The following is an 18882-nucleotide window of genomic DNA, read 5'->3' as shown; positions in this document are numbered from 1 at the left end:
CCAGCCTGGATACTTTGTTGTGGAGGGCGCTATCCTGAACACTGCAGCATGTTTAGCAGCATCCCTTGCTTCTACCCACTAGATGCCGTGAGCACAACCCCAGTTGCAGCAACCAAAAATGTCTCCAGAAATTGCCAAATGTTCCCTGAGGAAAATTTGGTCCCAGTGATTTTTTTAATATGGACTGTATTTGTGTAAGGGCAAAGGCCCTTTCTAAAAACAACTGACTCTGCAAAGGTTGATCCTATTCCCCAATCCTCCCACATTAAAATGGCCTTTCTTCCTGGGTTTTCACAGTCCTTTCATAAAGATTGCTGAATACCTTTTTCTGGCTTCAGACCTTATTCCTAACATCTCCACCATGAGTTAGGTCAATCTTCGTAACATACAATCCTCATTATACATTCTCTCATCACTGAATACCCCTCCTTGGAAGTACTTATCAAATGTGAATTTTTACATTTATTTGAGAAAGTACTAAATTAATCTGTTTCCCCTCACTCAATTCCCTAGAGGGACTCATAAGTAAGAATTTGGCATGTCACATGTCAGTTTTTGCTCACCATTTTTATATCTAGTGCCCAAAACAATGCCTGACAGATAGTAGATGCTCAATGGGTGTTGGCTGGATGGGTGGAAAGATGGAGGGATGGATGGATGGTTGGATAGATAAGAGCCTATTATCAGTCAACAAGGGCCACCCCTAGGCTGCAATAGTCTGTCTTCACCCATTTTTGCCCTTGTGCCTTCTAAAACAATTTTGAAAAATAATGTTACTTATACTCACATTTAAAAATTGACGTTAAATGTTCACCACTAAGTTCATATGGATTCAAGATAATAACTTCCAGCATATTGTAAATATTGGAATTAAAAAATTAAGCTGTGACAATATTCTTTAAATGTACCTATTAATCTGTTATTTGTATTTCTAATATTCTCTACAACTTTCACGGTACTCTCCCTCAAATTCAAGGGATGGAAGAGACAAAGTTGTTAAATTAAAAACTGCCTTAATTAGTTATTAAGGGAAGTTGAATTAAATTTTTAAAGGAAGCTTCCAGTTTGAGAACCTGGACCTGGACATTTTTACATTCGGGGATATGGCTCCTTAGTAAGATTTTTGAAGAGTGAGGGGTATGCTTTCCAGTAAAGGTAGGATTATTATGAACACAGACATGTTCTCAGGCAAATCAGTTTTAGGAAAAGGTACCTAAAGAAACTGGGAACCTGGAAATTGGTACTCTAAAAATAATCCCTGGTGTGCCCATTGGAAAGTTTTGAAGACCACCATCCTAGGGGTAATGCATGCTAGTGGCCAGCAGAGGGCAGTGTTGGACAAGCTACTGGGCTCCATCTCCCTGGCTCTCCCTCAAGGTAGCAGACAGAAAGGGCAATTCACCTTGGATGCAGTGGGGACCACAGTCTGGGCGGCCCCACCCAGTCCTCTCTGGTGTGTGTGTGTTTGCACAGTGAATTATTCATAGGAAACTGGCTCCACGGAGAATGGAGGCCAGAGACTCTCCATCCTGTACCTAGAATCAGGGCCTGGGACTGTAAACACATGAAAACCTTATTCTTTTTCCCCTTCAAGAACTGAGGTTGGGAAAAGAAATTGAGGATTGAAGTCATGGGTCTGAATCTAATGTGAGGTTTTTGTTATCCTTCTTATAAAATGAAAACAACAGTGAAATCTCAATAATTGATAGCTTCAGGAGACAGGGAGCAAAGTGACCGAAAGTTCCTGCCCTTCAGTCAGACGATGGGGGCTGGGATCTCTCTCCTTGGCAAGCTCACCTTCCCCAGCCTCTGCCTCTCTGGCTGTCAGATCGGAACAGGATTACCTTCCCCACAGAGCTGTTGCGAGGATAAATGAGACAACGCGAGAAAAGAGCTCAGCATGAAAACGACATTTAGCAAGGGCTCAAGAAATAACAGTGGTGATGGCGAAGATGATGATATGGAATTGGCATTTTGTCAGGCATGAGGGTTTCAAAGCTTCCCATTCAGGTCTGAAGAGGAAGAACCAGAGGCGAAAAGCCAAGCTTTTTAAATATTTTAAATTTTACAAGCCTAGGAATTAGAAGCAGAAACAGCCAGGGGAAACAGCCAGAATCTGTGTGATTCAGTGTTACAGCTTCACTCCTCCACATCGCTCACAAGTGCCTTCCAGGGGTGGGGTCCCACCCAGTGCTGGTAAGAGGGTCTCTGTGTCTACAGCAGTGTGTAGATGACGGCCAGATGCGTGTTGACTGTAGGACATGCCCACCAGCCTCAGATATAAAAGCTGTGACTTTGTTCGTTAGATTGATCTTGTGTGAAACCTCAAAGGGTGGGGATGAACTGGTTAAAATAAAGTTAGTAATTTGGACTAATAGCTCAGATATATTAAAAGTAAGGTTCAGAGCAAGCCCCCCTCCCCCCCTTCTGCCTTATACCCAGAAAGGTAACAGGGACTAGTTCAGAGAGAGGCACGGAGACAACTTGGATGAGATAACTGCCCTTTCACCTGGCAGCTGTCCAGCCCCCAAATAGCTTTTGTGTTTGGTCCAAAAATAAGATCACATGAGAGGGGCAGAAATAAATACACAAGTGCTTGTCCTTGGGCTTTCTGTGGGTACACCAGCCACACTGGTAGGGACCCCATGAGGGTGGCCTCACGACGCACGCCCCAGGCTCCCCAAGGCTGGGGAGACCACCTGGATCAGGGCGGGTGTGGTGTGTGGTGTGCACACAGCCCTTCTCTGGGGGCTCCCTGAGCTCCATACACATCAGAGAGGGAGCAGGAGAGAGAGAACAAGCAGCTCCAACAGCCTGGACTCCAGGGGAATAAGGGCATTGCCTCCTTTGGTGAAGGCCACTCCCTTCTGATGGAGGATGGGAGCTCCCTTCCTCCCGCGGTGGCCTGCCTGCAGCGGTCCTGGTAGGACAGTGTGGATGCCGTAGGCTGCACAGCTGCCATCACCCCAGAAAGAAAGTGCCCCAGAGCCAAAGTACAGAGGTGAGTGCATCCGTTTCTCCAAGGGGCTCCGATTGCTGTGGACTTTCCGCTTGGCTTCAGGCTTGCGCTCTGCATGAACGCTCCCCCCCACCCCCTCCCCGCCTTCTCCCTGATCTGAGTCGGTGGCAGGCTTGAGGCTGTGTGATGGATGCTAGACTAAAGCATTCCTGTACTCCCTTCTCTCATTCGGAGGCCAGCTTGCTTCCCGAAAGAACTGGGTGAGTCGAATTCTTAGCAGGGAAGCAGGAAAGGGTTTCTACAAAGTGAGTTATCTTTGCTGAGATCCAAGAAGACACTTCCCAGAAAATCATTAGACAAATCCCATTGCAGTAATGCTAATGCTTAGTTTTTTAAAAGCTCTGCATCGAATAGGAAATAAATAAAAGGATGCCAGCTGATTCCCTGTAATTGGGCAAAAGGGAGAAAATACAAATGGCATCTGCAGAGCTTCCTTTCCCCTCACCCCCCTTCCCCATCTCTTCCTGACGACTTTGGAACCCTGCAAAATATATTTAACAGATCCAAGAACTCTCTTTGGCTGAGAAGAAGAAGAAGAAAATCAAGGGTTTGGGGAGAATTGCTCTGTAAGCAGAGTCAAGGGGCAAAGAAGAATGACATTTTGCAGAGTTTTGGGTTCTCCTTCTAACATCTCTGCCACCCGAGCACGTGACATGTACCTGTGCCTCTTGAGGGTATGGATAGGTGTCCCCATCGCTTGCACACGCATACCGTTATTCCTTGACACACACCACCCCTCGGCTCAGGGCCACAAATATCTATGCTAAGGGTAAGCCAACAGAACACTGCTGGGGACGAGATAACTCCTTGAATAAGTCAAGATTCTTCTAGTGACAATGGACTGAAATCCAGTTTGAAGAGACTTAGACAAAAAAAAACAAAACAAGGGAAAAATGTTTTCCTCATGTAACTGAAACAGCCAGGGTTTTGATATGGTGGGATCCAGGTACCCAGATGATGTTATCGTGAATCTGTCTCTCTCCATTTCTTGCTTTGAATCCCTGTGTCATTCTACTCCCAGGAAGACTCACTCATCCTGGTGGTAAGATGGCTGCCAGCAGCTGGGGGCTGACGTCCTACTGGCCCAGCCATCCTACAAGAATAGGTGTTTCCCTTTCCCAACAGTTCTAGCTAGAGTCTCAGGGTCACATTTCACTGAACCAACGTGGGTATTGTGCCGTCCCTGCCATGGGGGTGTAGTCATCCCCACCCAAAACCACATGGCCTGAAAGCAATGAAAGGCTGGGTCCCCAAAGACAGTCAAGGGGGCTGCATGCAGGATGGCCAAGGTCATTGGTTGTCACTTTGTACTGCTTTTTTTGTGATCGTCTAGATTAAGAGCCAAAGCTCCTCCAACATAACCCCTCCTCTTTCCTCCCTCTTATACGTGACAGAAAGTCTCATAGAAAGGATAATTATTAGTAGAACAGGTGACTAAAAGACCCCATGGTATGTCATCCCTAGAGACCCGAGAATGGGAAAGATACCAGAAAGCTTGTCTCTGGCTCAGTCTCCAGACTACCCACCATGCCCACACCCACTGGGCCCCCAACCTGCTTGTACTCCCACGGGCCTCCCCTTCCCTTCACCCACCCTTGCCCACTTCTTCCTCCCTCTGCTCTGCTGATGTGAACCCATCTTGCCTTTCAAGGGCCAGACTCCATGCTGCCTCCCCTCCGAGGCCGCATCTGGCCCACCCAGCCTTTTCTGTTCTCTCCAAACTGGGACAGCGTTGCCCCTCGGCATTGCAGTCCACTGTTTACCTGTTCTTTAAGAACTGCATGTATCTTAGTTTCTCTCCCAGCTTGAATTTTACATTCCTGGGGAAAATTAAGTTTCATCCCCAGCCCTCCCTGTGGTGTCTAACACACATCAGGTGCTTCCAACCAATAAAAATAAATAAAAATAAAAACAGCCTCCCTAAATAGCTTAGAGAGGATGGCTAGATTACTTGAGATCCTTAATTCTGATTGTATAAGTAATATAATAACTATGACAAACACCGATGGAGCTCTGAATGTATACTGGAGCCCCTAACAGGCATCATCTCAGGTAATCCTCACAGTGACCCTACGAGGTAAATACCACTATTATCCCCCATTTAACAGATGGGGAAACTGAGTCTCAGAGAACTTAGTCACTTGTCCTAATCAGAGAGCTAGTAAGTGGCAGCCTGGGAGTTAGAACCCAGGCAAGCCTACCGTCTCCTTTCCTATTAGATTCCTCAGTTACATGTTTATCAGTGGTACTTTCTGCTGCCTGATTTGAAAGAGCGAGGGGCACAGGTGATTGGTCAGAGAGCAGGAGGAAGTTCAGATATTTTAGGCCCCTCTTCTGCCTCCGGGGCTCCCAGTGCCTCTACAGGGGATTCGCCCAGGAATGAGGGGTCACACCCCTACCCCAGAGCCAACAAGAAGGTCAGGGGCAGGGGAATTTCACAAAAGGAGGTACTTCTGGGGCTCTGTAGAGAGCGAAGTGCTTTTTGATTAAATGAGTTCTTAGATTAGAATGGTCTTTGGGGAAACGTTAGCTGGAGGGTGGGCTTTAGAATTTGTCTGCCCATCTGGCTGCCCATCACTAGGCATGGCCTTCTCCTTTCTCCTGCCCCCTGAACAGGGTGACCAGGCCAGAGGCCTCCCTCAGAGGGCAGCTTGCAGGATTTGGAAAGCAACCAAATTCACCAAATTCAGATCTCAAAGGGAACCCAAATCTTAAGTAAACGGTATTTTTTTTTTATAATGTCTGTGCCTCTGCATCCAGCCACTGGCCTCTTGGCTGATGCCATCACCTGTGGTGCTGGGAGCCCTTGGTCTGAGGGTATCTTGTTTCTCTGATGCACATGAACCCGCTCCTGTGGGTTAGCATCTTCTCAAGAGCAGATCCTATTGGGTTTATGCCATTAATCCTCACAGTATCCCTGAGAGGCTCAGAGAGCTGGCATCCCCACGAGTGAGGCACAGTGAGATGAAAGCACATCCCCAATTACACAGAAGCAGGGAGGGGCCCAGACTCCGGGTAGCGGGCCTCTGAGGTCTTTAGGATCCAAGCCTCCTTGCTTCCCCACGCGGTCATGATAGAACAAAACTAAAACCAAAAGAATTAAATAGGCTAAGTAATATGCTTTGGGTAAATATTTAAGAGAAAAACCACCGCTAGATCCAAGAGAAATAAAAACAAATATTCACACAAAAACTTGTATACAACACAAATGTTCCAGCACCATTACTCATGATATCTAAACAGAGGAAATAAGCCAAATGTCCATTAATTGATGAACAAATAAAATATGGCATACCCATACAGTGAAATATTATTCACCAATAAAAAGGAATGACGTTCTGATAAATATGGATCAAACTACAACGTGGATGAACCTTAAAGACATTATGCTTTATAAGGAAAAGAAACCCACACTGTATGATCCCATTTATATGAAATGGCCAGAACAGGCAAATCTACAGAGGCAGAAAGTAGACTGGTGGTTGGGTAGGCCTGGTGGGAGGGCAGGGATGAGGAATGATTGCTAATGGGTATGGAGTTTCTTTTGGGGATGACAAAAAAAGTTCTAAATTAGACAGTGGTGATGGTTGCACAACTTTGTGAACATACTAAAACCACTTAATTGTATACTTGAAATGGGTGAACTCCATGGTACGTGAATTACATCTCAATAAAATTGCTCAGAAAACCCCCAAACCATGGCTAATGAAATAATGAACCCAGTGACAGGGCTTTGCTGAAGGATGTGGTCTTACTCTGTCTGCTCTGATAAGCTTATGTCTCATCCCACCACGCTTGGCCACAGGCCACCCATTCAATTCAAGTGGAAAGAATATAGACGGAAAAGGTAGGCTCCATAGATTTCTCCCCAGAGTCTAAACTGGAAGATCTTTTTTCTTCTTTCTTGTACAGATCATTTTAAATTTTATGGAATCAATCTCACTATTCTATTTTTGTTTCTGGGTTTCAAATCATGCTTCAAAAAGCATTCCCCATCCTAAGATGGTAAATCTCATTACCTAATGCTTTCCTCTAATGCTCTTCTCTAATATTGTCCTCTAAGGTTTGTCTTATTACATTTAAACCTCTTATTTAATTGGGAATTTAAATAACAAACTGGGGATCCAGGCTGTTTTTGTTTGTTTTGCCAAATAGATAGCCAATGATTAGATCAGGAGTTTTAAAATTTGAGATTAAAATGGACTTGGGGCATCTTGTAACTTCCTGAAATTCAGTATGAAAAAGTGTGTGTGTGTGTGTGTGAGTGTGTGTGTTTGTTTTATACATTCCAACGCACCAAGGCCTAATCCAAGTCAACAGGACAGTTGTTAAACAATTACAGGGGAGGCCTGAGTGATTACCCATAGGGAAAGTTCTCTGTCACATATGAAGGGAGAATCCCACCCCCTTTGGCTTTGACGTGTTACTGAGGCAGAGAACGAGGGGTGCCTCTCACTGGCTCCCCTGGGCCTATAACACTTCAGGTTTCTGATCATTTGCTGATAAACCAATGGAGCTGATACATCATTTTAGCTGACAGAACTTGGGGCCTTCCTGTCACAAAGAATTAGAGGAGGTTTCCTGTCCAATAAATATAAATAAATGATATAGTGAAAATAAAACTGCCATTCCAAAAAAAATAGCAGATCCTTCCGTGCAGACTCATGTGTTCACGTAATAAATGTATAAGCAACACCCAGTGTGTGCCAGGCACTGTCTAGACTGGTGGTTCTCAAAGTCTGGTCCGTGGACCAGCAGCGTCAGTATCACCTGGGAACTTGTTAGACATGCAAATTCCCAGGCCCGTTCCAGACCTACTCAATGAGAAACTCTGGAGTTGGGGTACAGTCATCTGCGATTCTGATGCACATTCAAGTTTGAGAACCATTGGTCCAAGTACTGGGAATATAAGGGTGAAAAGACAGATAAAATCCCTGCTCTCCTCATGGACTTTACATTCCAGTGTGTGCGGTAGGAGAAGACAGACAACATATAAGTAAACAAATAACTGAACATGATAATTCTCAGCTAGTAAAAAGAATCTATGAAGAAAAAGAAAAGATCTATGAGGGGCTGATTTCGAACAGGTGGTCAGGGAGGAGGGTCTGAAATGAGACCAGAATGATAAGGAAGGGCCAGCCATGTAGAGAATCAAGGGGCAGAAAAGAAATGCATGCACTTCAGGCAGAGGGAACAGTAAGTACCAAGGCCCTGAGGCAGGACCACACTTGGCCTGGATGAGGAACAGTGAGGCTGGAGCACAGTGAGAAGGAGGAATGCATCGGGGATGGATTTGGAGAGGCAGGTGGTGACAGCAAGCTTAGCTTTTGTTCTTAGTGCCAGAGAAAGGCACTGGGCAGTTTTGACCAAATAGAAACATGATCTGATTTACCTTTTAGCAGGATCCCTCTGGAATGAACTGTAGGGGGTAAGGGTAGAAGCAGGGAAGTCAGCGAGGAGGTATTGCAATAATGCAGGCAAGGAATATTGGCACTTGGATGTACCAGACCAATGTGCAAAGATCTATTATTAAGTGAAAAACAAACAATGCAGGACACTGTGCCTAGTAAATTGCTTTTAAGCATACACACATTCAGGTGTATAAAGACATCTCTGTCCCTCAAAGGATCCAGAAAAAAAAGTAAATAGTGGTTATCTTGGGAAGAAGGGGGTTAGTGAGGGTCATTTTATACCTCTCTGTACATTGTGCATTTTTAATATGTGCACAAGGCATTACTTTTATTTAAAGATAAAATATTTTAAAATAAAAATTGAAAAGCTGAGGTCGAGGAAAACATACAATAGGCAATGGGTGACCAATATCAGAAAGAGGAAGTCTACTTCTCATGGGTGTGACCCTCTCTAATTAGGCATCCTCCCCTGAAGCCACTGAGAGCCAGGCTGACAAACTGGGACAAGTTCCTGTTCTTGGGTTAGAGTGGGATCAGAGCAAGGCACCTTTTCACTTGAGGACCTCTGGACCCCATTTCTGTCCTATAGCTCTGGTGATGTTTGTGTCTGTCGGGTCTCCTTGGGCAACGAATACAATTTCCTGTGAATGTCTGCTGTATTTCCCTGTGCCCTATTTGTCAAATTGCTCCCCTCTGTCATCTTGGCAGCTGGTTTGCCAGGAGGCCAGCATGCCCTTCATTTAATTGCATGATTGGGCATAAACAGAAGGAAATACTTTACTGCGGGGAGAAAGTGGCAGGCAGTATCTGATTTCTCTTGTCAGCTGATTAGGATTTGTTGAGTCCGAGCAAGGTTAAATGAGATTAGAAAGAAAATGCAGTGTGTCTGGTATGCATTTCACATAACTGTACCGTTTATGTAAACAGGATGTACGAAGGGGAAATTTTAAAGCAAATACTGAATGTCAGCCTCAAGATTCAAGAACAAGAAGCCAGGGCTTATGTGTTATGCCGGGAGAGAAAGAAAATTTATTTTCTGGGACATTTGGAGTCCTGCTGAATCTATCACGCTCTGATTCCTTTTTCATGTTGGTGCAGTTAAGAAGTGACAGTTTTACGTCTGCTTTTCAGAGGCACTGAGCACAGAATAAGAAAAAACCGAAGAAACGCCCCATTCTACCTTTCTTGTCCTTCTAAAGCTCTTATAAGAAGTTTAGAACCACTTTCTGTAATAGCTGCCACTGAAGTGCTTAGTAGTGAGTCAATCTCTTAGGACACGGAAGGAAAAATCTCACCTCCAGCACCGGCCAGAACATTCTAGACATGGCTGACTCTGGCCAAGGCACACCTCTGTGGATAAACCTACCTGGCTTCTACTAGGATTTCTGTTGGTCCTCCAAATCTGTCATTTTCTTCCTTTCTTAGATCTACCCTCTGCAGTGCTAGTAAGCACGCATATGAAGTTTTAATCACTTAAACACCTTAAATAGTTTTAATGGCTTTAAAAGTGGTCTAAACGCTTTGAGGGAAGATATGGTTTCTGTTACACACTCTCTATAGGATCTAGCATCTTGTGAATGCTTAGTAAGTAGCTCCGACAGCTATTATTTCCATGGACTATTTCCTAGCCCAGAACTGGAAGGCTATTCTGAGGCCAGACTTTTAAACTAGGAAACGTCCTGTCCCTTCCCATGCTAAATAACAGAGGGGCCAGGAAGTATAAACATTATCATGTCTCATGACTCCAAGCATCTGAACATATATTATTTAAATGATAAATCTACATGTGGTATACACACACACACACACACAATGGAGTACTACTCAGCCATAAAAAAGAATGAAATAATGCCATTTGCAGCAACATGGATGGACCTAGAGATTATCATACTAAGCGAAATAAGTCAGAAAGAGAAAGACAAATACCACATGATATCACTTATATGTGGAATCTAAAATACGACACAAATGAACCTATCTATGAAACAGAAACAAACTCACAGACATAGAGAACAGACTTGTGGTTGCTATGGGGGAGGGGAGGTGGAAGAGGGATAGAGTGGGAGTTTGGGATTAGCAGATGCAAACTCTTACATAGAGAATGGGTAAACAACAAGGTCCCACTGTACAGCACAGGGAACTATATTCAATATCCTGTAATAAACCATAATGGAAAGGAATATGAAAAAGAATATATATATGTGTAACTGAATCACCTTGCTGTACAGCAGAAATTAACACAACATCGTAAATCACCTATATTTCAATAAAATAAATTTTTTAAAAAAGATAAATCTAGACACTTCCATTTCAACATGGAAGTTGAAATAAATATGGAACTTGAGGGAAGTTAAACCAAAACATTAAAAAATTCAATATTGAGGAGAATTATATTACAGTAAGTACTTTAAGGAACTGAGGAATCAGTTCCCAGTATTTGGACAGGAACTTTGCCGAACAACACCTGATATGTAATAAAGAAATTGGTTTATATCAGTAGATAGGGGTTGTATTTGCCTAAGAGCTGTGTGGTTTTTTGGCTTTTTTTTTTTTTTTTTAAACAGCATTTCACAACTAGATGTAATGGAGAAATAACACTAAAATAATGACTTACACTTGCATTACCGGTGTTCAAGGTGCTGTCACATACTTGGGCACATGTGACTGTCACCATAATCGTGTTGGCTTGCGGGAGAGACATGGCTCGGAAAGCCTCATGAATCTCCTTCAGGAAGGAGGAAGTCAGAGCCCTGAGATGCTGAGCAGCCCAGAAATGGTCAACAGCACTGTGTGGGCAGGTACAAGGGTGCTAGCCTGAGGTGGGAGACCGGGTTTCAGACCCGGTGAGAACTTAGTAACTACGGGGGCAACCTGGGTGAGACGCTGAACTGTATCTCTGTCCTCGGTGTTTTTAGGGTGTTTCCTAACTTTACAATCTATCATTCCATGTGGTTAAAAACAGTTCACCTGCCCCCTGCATGCAGCAAAGCAATTCTCCAATATTGAGAAGATGACTGTCCAAAATATTTTCATCTATGATCCAGAGGTCCTTGAGAATCGTGCAGATGCTCAAGAAAATTACTATTTTTTAAAAAGCAAATTATTAGGACCTTTGAATATGTGGAAGTGGCAATTCATGGAGGGTCCCGTTAATAAAGTTTGGAGAAATCAACTCTTTCTGTACCTCTCAAGTCCCTTTTAGGAGAGCTGTGGCTCCTCCGTTATCGGAGCTGTGTGATGTCTATGCCTCTAGTTCTGTCACAGGAGGTGAGCTTCTCTGAGCCTGTCCCTTCAGAGGCACATGAAGGCTCCCTGGCTGCTGCCTGATGAGTTTGGAGAACAGTTTTCCACCCCCACCTTCCCAGAGGAGGGAGAGACCAGTGAGCATATTTCTAGTTCCGACAGGTCAATCTGTACCTCCTATCTGAATCACCAGGTGGGCAGGCTTGCGCACACTCTCTGTGACACCTCCCGGGCTCAGATGCCTGCATAAGCAGGTAGGACTCTTCATCAATTACAGGAAACTATTAATCATGTTTCCATTTGGTCTCTTCAAAGACACCTCCTGAGCTGTATCCTTTCAGTCCAGTTTCATTCCTCACCTTGTAGCCAAAGAGTTATTTGTACAGGCAGCTTCCTCCCTCCGTTACCCCATCCTGGCCAGGGGCACAAAGATGATGCCCATGGTCAACTGAAGAAATCCCCACCTGATGATTCGCCTAGTTCAGCACGGACAGGCTTGACCACTGGTGAGGAAGGGCAGAAATATTCTCTCTGCAACCCCTCCCCAGCCCTAAACTGCATGGCCACTGCCTCGAGCAGCTTTGCAAAATGGGAACAGCACAGACAGACACACACACACTGCCACACACAGACATCTACACCCTGTGCAGGGATGCCAGATGCCAGAACCGAAAAGGATTCCCTTTCATCCAGCAGCCTTCTGATTGCAGAGGAGTGTCTCTGAGCCGTGACCCGCTGTTTCCCTGCCAACTGAGGCCTCAAAATAAACACGAATCTGCTCAGACAGGCTAGTAGTCCATTCGGCTCAGCCATTTGCCCCAAGACAAACCACGCTAAAATAACACCCAGGAGAGCTGCCACTGCCGTCTGCTGTCTCTGCCTCCCTTCCCTGCTGGCCACCAGCTCTGTGCCCCTGGGCCTGCCGCTGGCTGCCCAGGGTTGGGGGCCCTTAGAGCTCCGTGTGCATCCCTGTGGGCGGGGTCGCTAAGGCAGGTCCCCTCTGCGGATCAACAAGGCCAGAGAGGGACCTAGAGGCTGCATTATCAGTCCCCCGCCTGCCTCCCTGCTTCCCACACAGCCCTGCGGGACCGGGAGCCGGCTCTGTGGCACGGTGTCTGCAGGCGGACCAGCAACCTGATGTACATGCCACGGCCCGTCCCCTCTCCCCACACAGAGCCGCAGCCACCGGGAGGTTCAGAGAGTCGGCTTGGGGCTGCTGGGGAAGCAGCTGCAGCGCGGTGACAGTGACACCACAGAGCGGACGAGACCAAGTGGATCCCCTTTCCCTTCGACCAGAGAAGCCCTCAGCCTGCAAGCTGTTCAGGTAAGAATCAGGGTTTCTGTTCTGAGCAGGTTATAGTATATCCAGAGCTGAGGTGGAGTGAGTGAGTGAGTGAGTGTGTGTGTGTGTGTGTGTGTGTCCCCGAGTGCAAGTATAAGGCTGCTTGGAAGAAAAAGAAGGGCTGGCTAATGGCACAGACATGTAAAAATAGCACCTGGAGTGCAGAGACTATGAGAATAATCATGCACCCGCTGCCCCCTTGATCTTCATCCCCGCACTGCCAGGCCATGGGGGCTGGAGGGGGCGGAAGGTTCTCATTCATTAAAGCCTTTGTGGTTCAGCAGGACGCCGTGGCCTCCGTGAGCCTAGCTGGCATCATCCTGCTTGCCACACTTACCCTCTTAGGTAGCCTGGAAATTCAGCCACCTAGAAATCCTGTCCACTGGGTGGGCACCTTAGATTTGGTCAACCTTTTGATATAAAAGTTGGGCTGAAACGTCGGGTTATCTGAGTGTGTTTGAGAGGGTGGGATGCTGATGGCCCTGCTGGTCACCTGGATTACTTCTTACTGTCCTTCTGACCTTCTTTGAAAATCACATCCTCATTTCAGTGCCCCTCCAGATAGGCACCGGCAGAGAGGGAATGGGAATGGCTAGCCACTGGGCACATTCTCTGGCACTGACGCTATCCACACCTACGTCACTATTATATGCCAAAAGTATGCAAGGCTTCTAGACGCAGCGCTCGAAAAATTCAGACCTCCAGGCGCTGGGGTGGGAATTTCAGGCATTTAATCACGGACCCATTTTTCAGAGACCCAAGAAGGCACCCACTTATCTCGCCTCTCAGGTGCAAGAGCTCGCTCTGTGCCTCAGCAGACACAAATGCTCTGTGCTCTCTCTGGTGTTTAAATCCACCCCCACTTTCCTGCTTTGGTGACTGGCACTTTCCCTTTCATTCGCTATAGGGATGCAATTGTTTATGATTTAGCTCCGTGAACACCAGTGGGCGGATGCAAGCATCCGGGCAGAGGGTGAACCGGGCTCTGAGTGAGGGCGAGCCAGCCCAACGGTGGCAAAGGGTTGGAGAGAAATCAGCTTTGCCGAGTGGTGTCTAGCGAAGGGCTGGCCAGCTGCCTCCCAGGGCTGTCTGGGTGAATGAATGTGGATTTTGGTGGAGACTGTGATTCACAGTCGCAAACTCCCTTTGTTTTCTTGGTGTTGGTCATCGAGGGCTTCCGAGGAAATTCCCCTTTTGAGATCATGTACCTGACTGTCTTCTGTTGATTCTACCTTTTTAGCACGAGGAAATGGATTTGTAAATGCAGATTTGTAAAATTAACTTCATCAAAAGCAAAGTTAATACATGAAAAATTAAGGGACAAGACACTGAGTTACTTGTAAACTTCCTCCCAAATCTGGTGTGCACATACACATATATGGCTTGCCAGGTTCCAAAAAGGATTTAAGGAAGCAGTATCCAGTTCATTAAATGGTTTGATTTTACAGGCAGGTAGCACCAACTCTGATGATGATATTTCCACGGTGACAGTGGACAGACATCCATGCGTTCTATCTACACCTAGCAAAGGGATGTCTGATGCCAGGACAGAGATGTGCTCACTCACTCTGCTGACGTGCATTATGTGGACCCTGAATAAACTATTATGGGTCATGGAGCCGCTGGCCCCCCTGTGCCAGCTTCCAGCAGTCAGAGACCATACAGAGGGGAAGACATATCCCTTCCACGTCATCAAATAGGCATTACTTGGCTAATGCAATACTCCTTGATTTAAGCTACTGGAAAAATAATCTGCAATCAGTCGTGCTACAGACATACCCTGTTTTAGGTCAATCTAACAACTATCCAGGACACGTAAATTGTAAGTGAATGACTGTTTTTCCTTAAGAAAGGATTCGCTCATCAAGTTCATCAAATACTGGCAAGGTGTCCCACCACAAGATGGGACTGGATCCAGCCCATTCAGCCATAGAGAAAGGTGGGGACTTACCTGGGGGGGCAGGTAACAGAGAATGAACCTGGGCTGACAGGATGTCCAACTCAGCTGGGAGGTAAAGGAGTCCAAGGTAGAGGAACAAGGACAAGCATCTGGGCCAGTGGCCTACAGCAAGAGAAGAGGGAGGGAGGGAATAGTAATTATTATTATTATTATTATTTTTGGTTGCCCTGGGTCTTAGTTGCGGCTCCCGGGCTCCTTAGTTGTGGCATGCAAACTCTTAGCTGTGGCATGCATGTGGGATCTAGTTCCCTGACCAGGGATCGAACCTAGGCCCCCTGCATTGGGAGCGCAAAGTCTTTTTTTTTTTTTTTTTAATTAATTAATTTATTTTTTTTGGCTGCTTTGGGTCTTCGTTGCTGTGCACGGGCTTTCTCTAGTTGCGGTGAGCGGAGGCTACTCTTTGTTGCGGTGCGCGGGCTTCTCATTGTTGGCGTGGCTTCTCTTGTTGTGGAGCACGGGCTCTAGGTGCACTGGCTTCAGTAGTTGTGGCTCGTGGGCTCTAGAGTGCAGGCTCAGTAGTCGTGGCGTACGGGCTTAATTGCTCCACAGCATGTGGGATCTTCCCGGACCAGGGCTCGAACCTGTGTCCCCTGCGTTGGCAGGCGGATTAACCACTGCGCCATCAGGGAAGCCCAATAGTAATTATTTTGATTCCTAAATGTTACTACTTAAGAGAGGCAGCAGAATAGTGGTTAGGTACATAGATTCTGCAGCCAGGAAGAAGCTGGGGTTCAATTTGGACTCTGACACTTACTAGTCCTGTGACCTTGTGCCTCAGTCTCCTCATCTGTAAAATGGGGTAATAAAGTACCAGCCTTATTACTGAAAGGATCAAATGAGTAACAGTCTTAGCTCAGTGCCTGGTTTATAGTGAGTAAAACCTAAGTATTTCTTGTTGCTATTGTTATTACTATTACTATTATCATTGAAAGGTGAGTTCTGAAAAGGCTGCTCACAAGTCCATTTGTACCAAGGTCCAAAGTGACTCTCTGAGTGACCATCAGTGCCACCTTCTGGGCAGCTGGAGGTGCTTTTGCTTGGTGTGGAGTTTTGCTTGCATTTCCAAGCTTTCAGAATAGAGGAGCTTCTGTGCTGGTGGCCAGCGTTTCTTGAGCCCTTATATGAGCCAGGCACGGTGCCTGACTTTACGTGTGTGACCTCGCCGGATTCTCGTAAAAACCCTGTGAAGTAGGGCTGTCACGGCTGCAGAAATTGAGCTCGGTGGGCTGGGCCATTTGCCTACAGTCACACAGTTACCAAGTGGCAGAGCCAAGCTTACACCCAGGCTGTGCTCCTAACCGGTATGCCGTCTATGATTTGGGGGATCACTGGAGGTGTCCTGAGAGGCAGGTGGAGTTTGGTGACAGATGGACTTCAGCAACAGATGAGATCTGAAGGCCCTAGAAAGTAGACCAGAATTTGGAAGCTTTGCCAAGAGACAGCAGGACCCTAAATTGGCCTGGGGACAGAATCTCAGCCTTGAGGACCCATGACCTTTGGGGCTCGGTGTTTGGGAACAAGACATGAACGCAGGCCCTGGGGGACAAGGTGGGCCTCAGGCTTTCCTGCAGCAGGCAGTGGATGGTGCCCAAGAAGAGAGGAAATGGTACAGAGACGGACACAGCAAGGGTGCTGGGCCAGAGATCCTGACACCCCTCTAGCCTAAGATCAGAGGTCATCTTGAGCTAAGCCCGAGGTCAAGACTAGGTGACTCCAGCCGTGGAGAGAGGAGGAATGGGCAATCCAGAACGTAGTGTCTGGGCTCAGTGAAGTTTATAGTGATGTAAAAGGCTTGATTTGCCAATGCAGTTTCTCTAAATTGAATGTTTAAAACATGACACACAGAGATTTGTTTTATGCATAATTGCTCAAGCCCACTTCTCTGACTTCACCCAAGGAATGCTGGTGATAGGAACAGGTGTGAGAGTGTGCCTACCTCACAGCAGGGCTGTGTAGATCTGGGGGTTACTGATGGACAAGACTCATCTTTGCCGCTCCAGAACCTGTGGTCTGGCCCAGGTGTTTTTGTTTTTGTTTTTGTTTTTTTTAATTAATTTATTTATTTATTTTTGGCTGAGTTGGGTCTTCGTTGCTGCACGTGGGCTTTCTCTAGTTGCGGCGAGCGGGGGCTACTCTTGGTTGCGGTGCTCAGGCTTCTCACTACGGTGGCTTCTCTTGTTGCGGAGCACGGGCTCTAGGCGCACGGGCTTCAGTAGTTGTGGCCCGGGGGTTCAGTAGTTGTGGCTCGCGGGCTCTAGAGCACAGGCTCAATAGTTGTGGCGCATGGGCTTAGTTGCCCCGCAGCATGTGGGATCTTCCCGGACCAGGGCTCAAACCCGTGTCCCCTGCATTGGCAGATGGATTCTTAACCACTGTACCACCAGGGAAGCCCTAGCCTAGGTGTTCTCAACCTTTAATGTGCATGAGAATCACATGGGAGCTTCTTTAAAACATCAGGTTCATAGAGAACAGACTTGTGGTTGCCAAGGGGAAGAGGAGGGGAGGGACAGAGTGGGAGTTTGGGGTTAGCAGATGCAAACTATTACATATAAAATGGATAAACAACAAGGTCCTACTATATAGCACAGGAAACTATATTCAATACCCTGTGATAAACTATAATGGAAAAGAATATTTTAAAAATGTATGTATATGTATAACTGAATCACTTTGCTGTACAGCAGAAATTAACACATTATAGATCAACCATACTTCAAAAAATAAGTTAATTAAAAAGATTTTTTAAACTTCAGGTTCCTGGGACCTACCCACATAAGTCCTGACGTAGCCGGGTTCGTGAGGGGCCCAGGATTCTGCATTTCCTGGCTGGGGCCCAGCTGGTTCTGATGCATTTGGTCCACAGGCTACAGCTGAAGAAGCCTCGGGCTGACCGTTGCTCTGGTTCCCTTGTCTTCATTGCTGTTAATGAGAACAGAGTCATGGGGCCTGAATCAGTGGCAATTAGCCTCTTCTCTGTCACAGCTTCTTCCTGGACCACCATTTTACTTAGGCTAGACCTCCGCTGCTAGTAATAGCAGCGACAGCCCGCCTACTGCGTACTGCGTTACCATGTGCCGGGCACAGTACTAAGCCCTTCACAACCATCCCGTAAGTTAGGTGCCATTATTATCACATTTGACAAGTGAGGGGAAAGGCCCCACTGCCAGTATGGGGCAGATCTGAGATATGAACCCAGGCCCTGCAGATCCCCAGAGCACAGCCACGGAACCCCTGGGCGAGGCTATGAACATAGTTTTAGCTCTCTGTCAGTTCAACCCTCCTTTCTCACTCTTGGGTGTCTTTCTCCCCTTCACATTCCGATCTTGTCCTCCCCCATCCCGAGACTCCCATATAATTTCTTCAGAAGATGATGTGTCCCTGTGGTTCCCTATTTTTATCTCATTCAATAAGTCAAAAAGGGTGTGGTCAACGGGTGGGTAGAAGGTAGTTGTTATGGGTTAAATTGTGTTCCCCCCCTCAAATCCATATGTGGAACTCCTAACCTCCAGTATTTCAGAATGTGACCTTATTTGGAGATAGTGTTCTGACAGAGGTCATCAAGTTTTGTTTCGTTTTATTTATAAATTTATTTATTTATTTGTTTATTTTTGGCTGCGTTGGGTCTTCGTTGCTGCGTGCGGGCTTTCTCTAGTTGCGGCGAGTAGGGGTTACTCTTTGTTGCGATGCGCAGGCTTCTCATTGCAGTGGCTTCTCTTGTTGCGGAGCATGGGCTCTAGGCACGCAGGCTTCAGTAGTTGTGGCACATGGGCTTAGTTGCTCCACAGCATGTGGGGTCTTCCTGGACCAGGGATCGAACCCGTGTCCCCTGCATTGGCAGGCGGATTCTTAACCACTGTACCATCAGGGAAGCCCAGTTATCAAGTTTAAATGAGATCATTAGGGTGGG

General features: G+C 46.4%; 1 protein-coding gene across 5 annotated transcripts in view; it reads left to right on the top strand.

Annotated features, from left to right (window-relative positions):
• Positions 1-2627: 2627 nt before the first annotated feature.
• FGF1 (fibroblast growth factor 1) overlaps positions 2628-18882 on the top strand; it is a 102166-nt gene continuing 85911 nt past the window's right edge. For 4 of the 5 annotated variants that reach the window (XM_061189771.1, XM_061189767.1, XM_061189773.1 and 1 more), the window contains exons 1-2: positions 2628-3001; positions 12848-12997. The gene's annotated coding sequence lies outside the window, so the exon portion shown is untranslated. The remainder of the gene's footprint in view (positions 3002-12847; positions 12998-18882) is intronic. The other variant, XM_061189770.1, reaches the window with a different exon arrangement.

This window comes from Eubalaena glacialis, chromosome 4, assembly GCF_028564815.1.
Source record: "Eubalaena glacialis isolate mEubGla1 chromosome 4, mEubGla1.1.hap2.+ XY, whole genome shotgun sequence".
NCBI lineage: Eukaryota > Metazoa > Chordata > Mammalia > Artiodactyla > Balaenidae > Eubalaena > Eubalaena glacialis.
The sequence above is the reverse complement of the archived record's forward strand: the minus strand, read 5'-3'. Positions and strand labels throughout refer to the sequence as shown.